The sequence below is a fragment of the Capsicum annuum genome, chromosome 4 (genome assembly GCF_002878395.1).
Source record: "Capsicum annuum cultivar UCD-10X-F1 chromosome 4, UCD10Xv1.1, whole genome shotgun sequence".
Lineage (NCBI taxonomy): Eukaryota > Viridiplantae > Streptophyta > Magnoliopsida > Solanales > Solanaceae > Capsicum > Capsicum annuum.
Genome location: NC_061114.1, coordinates 225,398,425 through 225,412,990, shown reverse-complemented (window position 1 = coordinate 225,412,990; position 14,566 = coordinate 225,398,425). Strand labels below are relative to the sequence as shown.

Below are 14,566 nucleotides of genomic sequence, written 5' to 3'. Positions count from 1 at the left end.
AGGTTGGCTTTTCGCCGTGCTCCTTTTTTTCAGTTATAGGGCGGAGAGAGGGAGGCAACTGAAACTTTTAGAGTCGAGTTTACGCTCTTTCCTCCTCTTTCGTTGTATACCAATGCTATGGTGCCGATAGATTCACTACTTCAGCGCCGTTATCGGACATTGCAGGCAGGGTCAGCCGACCTAGATGAAAACACAAATAGAGATGACCAACTCCAGGTCCAATAGAAGCAAGCCCTACGGCCAATCCAGCAGCAATAAGGGAAGCGGCAGAAATCAGTGGATTCATGATGACGTTCCTCGTACCAAAAAAAAGAAATGGTTAATGATACAATCAACAAATGAATTATGACTTAATTATTCCCTCGCTAGGACTCGAGAGGTTGCATTGGGAGGGCGATAGGGACTCTGGATTTCTTTCTGCTGGCAAGGCATCTATACCGTAGATGTACCGCGGAATCACCAATGAATCTAAGGCCGCGACGGGGACCGGGAGGAGCAGACAAAGAGAGTATAGAAAGAGTAGAGTCAGGGCGGGTATGAGAGAAGGGTCCCCCTCTCCCTTGTCAAAGCTTAGTTATCCGTGAATGAGAACTCGTTTTGCTTGTTGGCAGGTAGCTCCATGGTTGGTTAGTTCGAAAGCGAGATTTCTTCGTCGGGAGAGCTAGAGCTGGCACTAACTAATAAAGAAAGGATGGTGACGGTGGCCAGTGTAGGCTTGCTTTCGACCAACTCATTTCTTGGTTGATCGACTGGCAAACGCCCGAGGCGCAAAAGATCAATGAAAGGTCGATGATGTTTATAGCCATTCTTTCTTTGCTTTTTCACAACTTTATACGTAGTGAAATGAACTTCATATCGACTAAAGCCATATTTTGATCTGCCTCTTCTTCGATCCGGAATTCCCAGCATTTAGGAAGGGACTGCTGTATTTGTGTACAAGCTAAAGTTTTTTGAAAAACGAATATCTTTGGTCACTTTCATTATCAAATAGGTTTTTCCTTCGTATACCTTACTTACCTCGACCTAGCGAAGCACTCTTTTCCGACAAACTGCAATTAGGCAATCCTTTGTGGCGGATTCCGAGTCAGTTAAAATCGGGTTAGTTTCACTCTCTTCATCTTGAGGCATATTAACATTTCCCAATTCAAGGGAAAGATCCTCGCTGTTAACAAGAGGAACATAAGGGACAACTAGTCCTCTCTTACCTCGTCAGGTCAGTATGTCTTTTCAAAGAGCTGGCAATCACTTTCTTCCCACCCGGAAATCGCACTTGTCTGACAAGGATTCATTCACTGTCAATCTGGCAAGGGGTTGTGGGTCAGAGCAGATTCCATTGCAGATTAAGGGGGAAAGACTTTGATTGGGAAAGGGGCCTCCTCTGCCTACGGCCTGTTCGTTACTCACCTGGCTGACTACGGCACTGGGTTCGTAGCCTTGGGTTATACACTTTTCCTTAAGGAAGAGGTTTTGCCCACTTCAAAAACATGTACTCTGTCGAAGGCAAAGAAGTTTTCAGCAACCCTAGAGCTAGTTCAACTTGAAGACTCTCTTTTTCTCTATACGGAATTCCTAGGAGTCCACAAAAGAAGGCAGTACCAAATAACCTAGAATAAGGAAGTTTTATACCTACTCAAGGGAACTAGCAAAGAAGCAATATGTCCAGTTACCCGATATGATGATTGGTTTAGGTAGGGCGGCCGCTAAAAAAATAAATGAAGAATTGATAAAATAACATTATATTAATAAAAACTATTTAAAGCGCATTAATAAATTAAAATATAGATCAATTAAACTAGAACAACTCCTTAACGAGTTTTCATATTTCGAAATGTATTCCTAATAGCCTCATAGGAGATAATACCAAATACTTCTTTCTCCATTTAAGGCACCAACAACTATTTAAAAAGCTCATCATCCATTTAATTTCGTAAATTAATCTTAATCAACTTCATCATCGGGAAAGTGTTGTACGTAGAAGTAGCAACTGATATAAGTAAAGCAAATTTAACAAGCCAAAAAACAGACTTTATCGATACAAACACATAGAAATTGTAAATTAAAATAATTACTTTTCAATTTAGGTCTAGCTTTAAGTTTAATTATTATGCTCAACATCTTTTGAACAAGTAACTTAATTCTTGTAGCACTAATTAAATTGAATTCTAGTTCAATTGGTTTATCATATTTTAATTTGATTAAAAAATGGAAGTGGGAGGTTCAAAACCGATTCAAAACTCCTTAACAGATCTTTTATCACACAAAGCAAAAGTTAGAAAAAGGCCAAAAATCAAGAACAAAACATACCCAAACAAAGGCTCGAACATACGAGCTCGACCACACAAGCGACGCGTCAAACCATCAAGCGAACGAAGTTCTTATGATTAAACAGTGTCATATAAGTTGAAGGCGGTGAATTTAGGGATGTTGCGATGGATGTCTGGCCATACTAAAAAAGATAGGGTGAAGAATGAGATTATTCGGGAGAAGGTGAGAGTGACTTCGGTGGAGAACAAGATGAGAGAAGTGAGATTACATTGGTTCGGGCACCTGATGAGCAAGGACTCTAATGCTCCACTACGGAGGTGTGAGACACTGATTATGAATGATTTTAGGCGGGATAGAGATAGGCCGAAAAAATATTGAAGGAAGGTAATTAGACATGATATGGAGCAATTACAGTTTACGGAGGACATGACCCATAGGAAGATGTGAAGGACATGGATTAAGGTAGAGGGTTAGGTGATGCAAGTACGATCATGATTGTGGATCAATACGTAAAGACTCGAGCTCGAGTGGCTGCCCAACCAATGAAACAAGCTTTGAAGTGTAGAGAACAAGTCCCAACACTCCAAAGCCATCCAATATTCACACTCCAAGGCCTCCCTTTTGTCTTGGCTCATTAAGGGCATTCTAGTCATTTTATATTAAGTTGAAACCTAGGCTATAAATAGAACATGTTAGGTCATTTTGTCATAACTTAGATGATATTTTGAGAGCTCTTTGAGAGTGTTCATACAAGTGTGGATATCACTTGTGACAAGTGTGGAATCACTTGTGTTGGTTGCTTGTTTTGAAACATTGGTTGCTTGGGGATTCTGTTCCCTTGAGGTCATCGTAAGACCTTTATGTTATTTGTATGAATTCTTGGGTTTTAGTGTTTAATGTACACTTTGGTTCATAGTGTTTGTGCATGGTGTGTCAAGTTATCTATCATTCTATCTTATTATTGTTGTTGTGTTCATCTCGATTTTGGGTGTCCAAATCCGAGACCTTGTTGTGTCATTTTTGTTCTTGTTATTATGTTGTAATCTTAGTTTGTGGATCGCTGATTATAGATGTTGAACACCTTAGAATCTTGTTGTTATCGTGCTTGTATTGTTATTGTGTAGTGAATCCGAGATGGGTCACTAAAAGGGTCCTCGGCTCTTCAAATCATGGACTGTTTTGGTATGTGTTAGTGTCTTCCTTGTCGATCTTGTATCATTAGGGGGGTGGGAGTGTGTCGGTAATTGCAAGGGAGCGTTCTTTATTTGTGTCTGAAGTTTCTTCTTCGTGGTGTCACGCGGAAGCTTAAAGTTTGCAAAGCAAGACGGTGATAATTCAGACGACAACGAAAACTAAATACTTAAAACATGTTATTAATATGGTATGGTCAAACGACCTACATATTAAAATAATATTGAAAAACTTAAAAACCTATTGAAAGAAAATCTTTCCCTAAACAAGACTCTTTTAACGACTATATTGTGTATTCTATTGTGTTATGATATGAAAAGAGAGAGCGTTCTATTTATAAAGTGTCAATCCTTTTCCCTGAAAGAGGTTAGCCAAATATGAAAAAGTTGCATATTTTCTTTCAGGAAAAGTAAAAACAATTCTGATATTACTTTTATTTCTCTTCTAAGAAAAATAAAACTTCAATTTGGTAAGAAAATCAGGATAAAAATCCTAACAAATCTCTTATTTTTGGCTTGATTTTCTTCACTTGATCCGCCTTCTTCACGAAAGTTAGTTAAAACAACTTTTCGGTTGCATAGATGGTTAAAACAAGATTTTCTTCACTTGATCCGCCTTCTTCAAATCACATGCATAAACTTTATTCTTGATATAATCTTCATAACTGCCGTTTGCCATGATTAAAAATAAAGTTTAAAATATTATGATTAAAAATGGGCTAAAAATTAATATTTTATTTTTATTTTTAAAGGTGCAACAAGAATATTGAAAATATGATTGAAATTTGTTCTTCACGTGTAATTTTTAACATATATCTTCATTATCATCAAATTGGTTTCAAATTTGATTTATATATGTCTTCAGTCTGAACCATCGAACCATCAAAGCACTTCTATTTATAAATTTCAAAATCTTTTCTCTTAGAAAGAAGTTAGCCAAATATGAAAAAGTTGTATATTTTTTTTTAGGAAAAGTAAAAGCAATTCTGATATTACTTTTATTTCTCATCTAATAAAAATAAAACTTCAATTTGGTAAGAAAATCAGGATAAAAATCCTAACAAATCTCTCATTTTTGACTTAATTTTCTTCACTTGATCCGCCTTCTTCACGAAAATTGGTTAAAACAACTTTTTGGCTGTATAGATAGTTAAAACAAGATTTTCTTCACTTGATCCGCCCTCTTCAAATCACATGCATAAACTTTGTTCTTGATATAATCTTCATAACTACTGCTTGTCATGGTTAAAAATAAAGTTTAAAATATTATGATTAAAAATGGGCTAAAAATTAATATTTTATTTTTATTTTTAAAGGTGCAACAACAATAATGTTGAAAATATAATTAAAATTTGTTCCCCAGATGCAGTTTTTATCGTATATCTTCATTATTATCAAATTGGTTTCAACTTTGATTTATACATGTTTCGGTCTCAACCATTGAACCACTAAACCACTTCTATTTAACATATATGTTCCCCACTAACCTCTTTCTAAGAGGAAAGAGGTTAGCCAAATATGATTTTTTTTTTATATTTTTTTCTTTTAGAAAAAGTAAAGTAATTATGTTATTTTTTTTTTTGATTTTTAAGAAAAATGACACTTAAATTTGATAAAATAAAATTTAAATTTAGTAAAAATTTTTGGAACCCTACATTTAAATATTTTTTTTTTTTAATACTGGCTCAAAACAAGGCCAAGGGCCTGCATAATTTATGTCAATAGCAAGCTTATGTGACGAAAATTAGAGATATTTTTTCTTTTTGGCAAAACATAGATTTTATTTATTAGTATTATTTAATTAATTGAAGAAGAGGCGAAAATTTTGAAATTATAGTGTTAGACGTGAGAAGCATATTATAACACGTTACAAAAGTTGAGATGTCCTAGTCAAAATGTACATCCAGAACCTTCCCCTTTTTGATTAAAAAAAATAAATTTCCATAACAGCTGTTATTTTGCGTACCCTATTCCCCGTCAACTTCTTTGCCGCCTCATTCGGTTATAACTCATCTTACCGTTAAATATCTTATCTTAAATCAATCTCAACCGTCCGATCCTTCAAAATTATCAATAAATAATGACCTCCGCTTTTTCTTTATGCATACCAATTCCTTCCGAGGTTAGCCTCAATCTTTCTCCAGATCTCGTCTAGCTGGTTTTTCTTCTTCAATTTTCGTGTTCAGATCTCTGTAGATCGGAGCACGATCTACGTTTTGAGTATGGATTTGCTGTGCTTCTGTGAAGGCTTGGTGGTTGGCCAGCTGAACGGTGCAGCGGTTCGATGTCCGTTGAAAGAGGTGCTGGTTGATTAAGAGATGGTAGATCTGGTGATTCTGGGCCTGGTTTGATGGAGATGAGGCTAACCGAAGGTGTTGAATTCGTGAGGATTCGGCTGTTTGTTTGCAGGAGCGCTTTACTTGTGAGTTGAATTATCTTTTTTTGTCTGTTGAATTCAGCTGGAAAAGCTGAATTGAGCAAGCTTGTGTATGCTGAAAACATGCTAATCCCTTTGCAGATCTGAATGGAGCCGAGTTGCACGGATTGTTCAATTGATGTCTCGTTGTCATTGAGCGTCAGATCTGTGAAGTCTTCAGAGATTAGATTCATGGAGGTTGGCGTTAGATCTGTGTAGTTTTCTGAGATTAGATTCATGGAGGTTGGAGCTATATCTTCAGCAATCAAGGTGTTGTCTTTGTGAAGATTCAGCTGATGTTTGCGTAGAACGGTGAGCTAAATTTGTTTGTTGTGTTTTGTTTGCTAGAAAAAAGATAGAATTGAACCAATTTTAATTTTGTTGAGGAAGTGCTAATAATTTTTACGTGCTGCAGGTTTTGACGCAAATTGAAGGGCTATTCTCAATTGTACCGTCTCGTTTTATGATGGAACAGTTTGAACCGGTATTTATTCAAGTCGTTTGATGATCGAGATCAGCCATCTTATGGTGTATCTAAGGTTATATTAGTTTTTATTTGATGTCTATAATTAATTGAATGTCTCAATTGCGTTAAATTTTATTTATGCATGCATATGTACGAGAGGATAAAAGATTTGAGCGATGTGAGGGGTATGAGGGGAAAAATTGAGATTTATTGTTCATGTTAGCAGGCCTTTGCCATGTTGGGTGCGCTCGCATGGCAGGTCAAAAGTACCTAATAAAAATATGATTTTTTGGTGTTTGGAGGGGAGAGGCACGGGGGTTTATTTTTTACCCGGCTCTCCTCTCTCTGTGTGGGGTCTCTGTCCTTTTTATTTTCCTGCTTTTTCATTGTTCCTGCATCCAAAAAACTGCATCGATACGGGGGTTACTTGTTATGAATTGGTCAAGGCAATTAACCCACGTTAATTTGCTTAACACGGCGATGGACAATGCAACGTATCGTCTGCAGCACTCCACTAAAGGTACTAATTTAATTTAGTTGACAAAATTTACTCAATTTTCATAAACAGCTACCATATATGAATTACTTGCTCTAAATTTCAATTAGGCACTAATTGACCTTAACTGATACAAAATTCTTCTGACTAAATTTAATTTCAATTAGGCACTATTTAGACCTTAACTTTTCAGTTATACCTTCACTGATACAAAATTCTTGTAACGAAATTTTATTATTCTTTCTCAACTATGAATTGCTAAAAGGTACTTTACATTTTTTTCTCATCTCAAATTTGAATCAGACTAATTGATAAAAATTTTATGATCGTCTCAACTATGAATTGCTAAAAGATATATTTTTTCTTCATCTCAAAGAGCCTACACCATCCAATGGAAGATGCTCCAAACTATTGGAAAAATAATTTGGCATATATATTTGCTGGAAAATTAAGCCTCTTACGAGATTTGTCATGAATTTTAACCTGTTTATCCAGAATATTAAAATTTGTGGTGAGACTAATTGTGAAAAAATTGTTTAATTAATCTAGTAAGTAGGGTAATTGTGAGCTGTGGCTTTTGTAAAATTGGTTCTAATTCTAAGACTCTTCTCACAACTTCGGCTCTTTCCAGAACATCGTCACTTAGCTTTATAATATGAATGAATAGACGATGCGGCTTCTGTTTTATATATATATATGTTTTCTATTAGTTTGGACATGCAGTTTCTCCTCTTGGGGTGTGTGTGTGTGTGTGTGTATATATATATAAATTCGCGTTGATATATTTTGCAATTAGTACAGTTCTTAGTTGTACATGGGTATGATGTTTTAATCGGACTTGTGGTAAGGATGTTTAAGTGTGCTGAAGAGCCTTGCTCTCTATTCAGTTAAATGTAATTCTTCCACCAAGTTGGAATTGTTATAGCCCCCTTATTTTGTAGCCCTTTTGGGAGGGTACTTGTTTTAGTCAGGTTGGATTTGGTCTAGAAAACCATTCAATGTACCAGCTAGATCTGTCATGTAGCTGATGATGAAGGGTTCTGCTTTACAAAACCTCGGAGGAGCATTTTTGCAAATGGTTAGTTTAAGTCCTTGCCGATGTTGAAGCTTTTGTAGCTCTTCTGCTGCTGCTGCTGCTGCTGCTGCTGCTGGAGACTTGATAGCGATATGGATTTCATTACCATATGCTTTGCTGCTGCTGTTGAGGTTGAATATCTGTAACCTCGTGGTTTGCTGCTGCTGGAGTTGAAGATTTGATAGCCTCATGGTTAACTGCTGCTGCTATGGACATGGTTTAGCTTCTGTTGTTTGCTGCTGCTGTTGGAGTGGTTCTATAAGGTTCCTGCTGTCATTCAAGTTAAAGATTTAGTAGGCTCATGGTTTCCCTCTCATCTGTTGTAAATGAGGGTTGGATAGCCTTAACAGGTGCTGCCTTGTTTGTGTGCGAAATGGACGCGCACTCATTTTTCACTGCTTTGAGTATATCTCCTCACACAGAGGAGAATTGATAGCCTCCTCAATGTTAACCAACATCTCTACAGTGATTGGGTTATACATGCGATTACTTTCCGATGATCCGTTACCGTCATGTTGTTTGAGGATTTTCCAGTATTTCATTGTGCGCCAGCTCCTTTTAATGGATGAGGTCTTGTATTTGTTACTCTCATCGATAAAAATTGCCGTGGATAGTTGGATCTCCTGACCGAGGCTTTGTTATGGTTTATGGTATCCCCTCTTGGTAATCATCTGACTTAACTGCCTCAGTTTTTGTTTTAATGAGTTTTTAAGTTAATTCGAACATTTTTCACAGTAAAAATGTCAACTTATCGTGTCTTGTTTTGTTTCTATTATTCATCTTCTTTGGTCATTGGTGAAATCATCTTTTCCTATGCTTTGCCAGGACTTGCTGTTTATCAACTGAGTGGATTGTACATTACAATTAATAACAGTTTTACGAAGGCTGATGGTGCGTTTAATTTTCTACTGCATCAGTTCCGCTCTCGGCCTTGTTTATTGGACAGATATTTTCAGTTTTATTTACTAGCCTATGGAAAATACATTACACTGTTAATTCCCCTGCCTGGTAATATTTTAAATTGGTCGTGTACTTGCTACTCTCAAGTAGTATTGGCAAGTGGTGAAATTATATTGGGATGCATTCATCTCAAATGGCCGTGTGTACTTAATACTAATTATTAAGTACTGCCAAGTGGGAATGTTGTTGCAGTTGAGCGTTCATATCAAACATTAGCGTTTGGATGTTATGGTTGTGTTGATTAATGTCGTACTGTATTAATTTACTTATCTAGTGGTTATTTTAGGTAAATAATTTTTTTGTGTCTTCGGTGTGAAGATGTCATGATAGCTTTACTAATATTTTGAAACTTCCTTTACAAATGAATTCGTATTTTTACCTGAGATTTCAGAAATTACTGTGTTACAAAAGAGCTCTTTTTACACAAATGTGATGCCCTTTAATAACAACGAACGAGTTACTGTACAGTATTGTTTTTCTCAATTCGCTGCTGAATGGGTCCAAGAGCTCGGTTTATGGAGGAGCGCTCGATGTTTATAAGCAGTCGAGAGGTCGGTGGTTCGAATCCACCTGGATCCTTATTTAGATGGTGTGTTTTTCTGATAGCTAAATGTTATTTGATTTGAGAAACTTCACTCCAAACGGTTTTTTATGATATAAGATTTGATTATCTTAGTGTTTCTTATGCTTAGTTAAGTTTAAGGTCATATTTGTTTTGTCAAAACATGTTTATTCTTGCAGTTTGCTATTTTCATAAATTACATGCCCAACTTTAGAGAGTTGATAGGTTACTGCAACCACTTATGGGTCTATGCCGTCTTAATGCGATGAAGACGGCAGCATTCTGACATTTTCGTGAACAATAGGAATTCTTTGGGACTGTACAGAGATGGTATTAAAGGTTGTAAGATTTTATGTTGGAACTGTACATAGAGATGGAGAACATTATAGTTCCCACTAATGTGAACTTCTTACAATGCCCTTAATGCGCTGATTGCGCTCAATTTAATTTTTGGTTAACTGTAGGGACATATTTACTTTTTAGTCCAATATAAAATATAGTTAACATGAAATTTGTACTTGTTACGTTAGACTCCTTATATATTATAAAAATTATTTTCTGGAAGTTTAAAAGTATACAAGAACTAGTCGAAGGAATTTGATATTTATTATATTTGTATAAAAAAATAATTTTAATTATGTGTAGATACTATATGTTTTTGAAAATTTGAACTCTCTATGGAGCTGCCAATACGGATTGGTTTAGTCCAAACTAGTCTACACGGGCTTTGAGTTTGATGGGACAGGCCAGACTGACACGGGCTTTGAGTTTGATGGGCCAGGCCGGACTGACTCATCTAAATGTTTGGTCAAAAAATACTTAACCCACACTATTCTGTAGGTTGAAGGCCTTATGGGCCAACTCACTTTTTAAAAAATAATATTTTTATAATTTAACTTTAGAATGTTAATTTATATCTATAATCTATAATTTATGTGTGACGATCTTAGAAAAGTGATTTGAATTTTTTGTTTTTTATTAAAATATTTTGTTATAGACAAAATCGTTTTTTTACCCTTTTTCCACCATAAAACTTCTCAAAAATAAATTATTTCCGTTGAAAAATTAACTTTTAAAATTCATGTCCTGTTTGATTTATGAGACAAATTTCCAATCAAATTCGTGTCCTATTTCGTTAAAGTTTAACTAATATAAATTCTCCCATATTTAAAGGAGTAGTTGTCCTTTTCGAATCTTATTTCCTTGTAGAAACAAGAAGTTACATGCACATTAGAGTTTTGAACATATTTAATTTTAGAGTGTATCATGCGTCAGGATTTGCTTATCATGCGTTAGCATTTGTTTGTCGTGTTTCTCTTTCAATTGAAAAATTTTGAAGAAAAATTGAACGAAATAAGTGTGTTGCCGCTAAATGAAGTGGCGGAAAAATTCAAGATTTATCTCTTTCTTTTTTTTCTTTGGAATTTTTTTTAGCTAAGCTCTCTCTTTTATTCTCTTCTCTTCATCTTCAAAAGATTAGATTTATTATTTATTATTTATGATTACATAAAAGTCGTTCATGTTCAGACGTCGGTGATATTAGAAGAGGAGGTTTGAGTCAAGGAACTGAAGTAGTTCCTCAAAAGGATGTGTACAGAAGACGGCAAGGAAGAGATTGGTGTGGTTCGGGTATAGACTTTGGTGCCCCTTTAGATGGTTGTGTGATATGTTGTAGCTGGCTGTGTGTTTTATCTCTTGTTGAACAAATACGTTACATATGTAGTCTCATCAGCAAAGCAATTATCTTTGTTTGTAGTATTTAGTTATTAAAAATTAGAATATGTATCTTTCATTATTTCTTTTTTAATAATTTTTTGTATGAGGTTGCGATAATATTGTTTAAAATTTCATATTATTCAAGTTATCGGAGGGCAAGTAGGGGGCAAATTAAAGTGCATACGCATGTTACCCAGTTCACGGAGATAAGGAGGTTGTTTCTGAAAAATCTCGACTCAAATGAAGTTGAGTTTGCGTCAAAAGAAAAAGCTTGGTTTTGTTTGATTGCTTGGCAACTTTGGGAATAATATATATGCATTGCTCATTTTTATTCCGATTTTTTTGGTTTTGATTGCTAATACAAAAAATCAAATTTTCTTTGGATCTCCCCATTAAACAAATATTTGGTGTATAATCCTCTATAAGAGTTCGATGAATCATTAATTTTCTGACCTGTATAGCTCATGTGGCTTGAAAATATTTTTTATTCACTTTCTGGAAACAAGTTTGATGATTAGCTTCCTTAAATGTGAATCTCTTTTTGAGTCGAGGATATATCAAAAATAGCCTCTCTATCCGATAAAATAGGGTACGGTAAGGGCTGCATACACTAGACCTGATTCCCAGATCAAATTTGTCGAGGTTATACCGGGTATGTTACTTCTGTTATGGTATTTCAACTTGAAATCTCCATATATCTTCAAATGTTTGGACCTTTTTACATTTCTTTCTAGGCCTTAAAACATTTTACAAGTCTGCAGTGTGGAAAGTTTCATAAATCACAAGTGTTAAGAGTCTAAACTTGTGTTTCTTTACTAACCTCTTTTACAAAAAGTCTTTAGGACTAACCTTCTTCTAAATACATCTTTGTCAGTTTTCCATGACTTTATGATGGAAATTTCAAAAATATATCTATTGATGTAATTTCAAATCATATGGTTGTGTTAAGCTGATGCAAATAAGCGTTACGTTGGTCCCTCTAAGTGGATAGTTCCGCCATGTAGTTCTCTACACATGTTGATTGTTCTTGAGGTACCTTTTCAAGGCATGATTTAGCATATTGATCCAAGGGTCTATCGAAAACAACTCCTCTATCTTTGAGGTAGGGATAAGATCTGCATACATTCTATCCTTCCTAAACCCACTGTATGGGACTACACTATACATGTTTTCCGACATGACAATGGTCATATAACACCGGCTTTTTCTAAATAGAGATCCCAAGCTTGGCCTTGACAAGATCAAGTGCCTATAGATAGGAAACTCACCATACAAACGAAGGATATAATCGAGCATTAGACTCTCGCTTTATGTTATTTTTCTTAGCGTACGTGACAAGAGTACTAAAATATGACTCCTAAAATATATGATAAGAAATATTATTGGAGAATAAATATGATATTTTTTTTCCTGGTGGAACGTAAAAAAAAAAAAGTCCTAAAATATATGAAAAAAGCTTTATAATATAAAATAAATATATGAGAAAAAGGTCTTTATAAATCGACATAGGTGAAAAACGACTCCCATTAAAATAGTTTTTGAAATTTAAGCTTCAACCTAGCATAGGGAAGTCAATGAAAGAAAAAAAATGATAGAAAATATATAAAAGATAGTGTGTGCTAAATTCAGTGAAGGAATATATGGCAATTAAGATGTAGTATTTGATATTACTGTGGAGGGTTATTTGAGGAGTATCAAAAAGTCATGGAGGAGAATATAGATCAAAATTAAAATTGGCAACTTATTGGAGATTGTAGGATACAAGAAAAGTTAGAAGAATTTGGGATATTAAGGATTTAGATATTGCTTATAGATATCGTGAAGCAGCTTTACAAGGCATGAGCATGACAACAATTACGTTTAGTTTTTTTTTTATGTGCATTTCAAATGCAATAAAATATATTCAACAATTTTTAAGAGGTATTTAACTTTTTTAATCAATTTAAATAATTCTTTTATCCACAAATAGATGTAGATGGCCCGTGAATAATAGATAATTTTTTATTTTGGGAGTCGCAAAATATATAGTAAAGAAAAAAATTATTTTCAAAAGTTAAGGGGTCCTAAAACATATAGTAATTCAAAATTTTTAAAAGAAAAAAAAAGAAAAGGGGGTGTGAGTTCTCATGGTGTCTTTTATATTAGATCAAATTTTCGAACACTTTCAACTTTTTTTATAATGTTTGATAAGTTTTGAAAGGTCGAAAGTGCTTATTTTAAAAAGTGAGATGTTTAACTAAATTTTTTGGAGAAAGAAAGTATAAAAAGTTCTTTTTCAAAAGTTTAAAAATAGATTTTCATAAAAGCATTATTTTTGAAGACCCACTTTTGAGCCAAACACATTAAAAGCATTTTGAAAAATTTGATAAAAAATTAATTACTTATTAATTTATTTTTTTAAAAAATCATTGGTCAAACAAAAGTTTTTCGCACAAAAAGAACTACTTTTTTTATTTTTGAAAAAAAAAAAATACTATTGAAAGAACCCTTTTCAAAATAAGTTGATTTTAAAAGTTTCGTCGGACACTAATTAATTCTCAATAATATTTTTTTCTAAAAATATTTTTATACAATATTATATACTTCATTCTTTTTGTATGCAATATATCTCACTTTGTGGAGTTCTTTTAAATTTTAATTTATTATTTTTAAATTTAAATTTAATAATAACCACTAAATACACGTGCAAAACACGTATACTAAACTAGTAAACATAAATATTACCAGATAATATTACATAGTGTTAATACTTGTTAATGAAGTCTCTAACACTCTAAAAAAATACTCAGAATAGTAAAATTAAATAACTTTTGACACAATATTCTTTAAATCAAATAAAAATACTGTTAAACAATCTAAATAGTTACATATATTTGACTTATTGATTGATCTACGAATTAGCTCAACCCACATTACTCAAACCCCATAAATCACGAACTTATTCGAATCGAACTAAAAAGCTCAGATCGAATTAGGCCAATCCAACGGGCCTGGCCCGGCTCTATATCTTTATGCTACCTCGCCCTGATACATGAAGTTATGTGTAATGCTTTTTATTATCTCAAAGTTGTGGTCGAAAGCGCTACACGCTCCATAGCTGCTCACCGCCCTTTTTAGTCCATTTATCTTCATTTGAATACTTCTTTCGTCTTAAATTATGTATCATTATTTGATCAAACACGATATTTAAAAAATAAATATTGACTTTATTAAAGTTATAAAATTATTCTTGTTAAAGAAATGAATAATAATATTTAAAATCAAGTAAAATCACTTTTAATTGAATAAATAAATAAAAAAGGAGTAATAATATTTAAGTGAAGTGAGTATGAAATTATGGTGTTATCATAAGCATGTTATAACACGTTACAAAAGGTGTCAAAAATAAAACAACTTTTCTTCCATAACACGTTACAAAAG

At 34.0% G+C, this 14,566-nt stretch overlaps 1 long non-coding RNA gene across 1 annotated transcript; it reads left to right on the top strand.

Moving 5' to 3' along the window:
- The first annotated feature begins 5,314 nt into the window (after positions 1–5,314).
- On the top strand, positions 5,315–9,251 carry LOC107867012. Its single transcript, XR_001673083.2, has 4 exons — positions 5,315–5,877; positions 5,974–6,183; positions 6,287–8,571; positions 8,734–9,251. It is a non-coding gene; the product is annotated as an uncharacterized LOC107867012 (long non-coding RNA).
- The last annotated feature ends 5,315 nt before the right edge of the window (positions 9,252–14,566 follow it).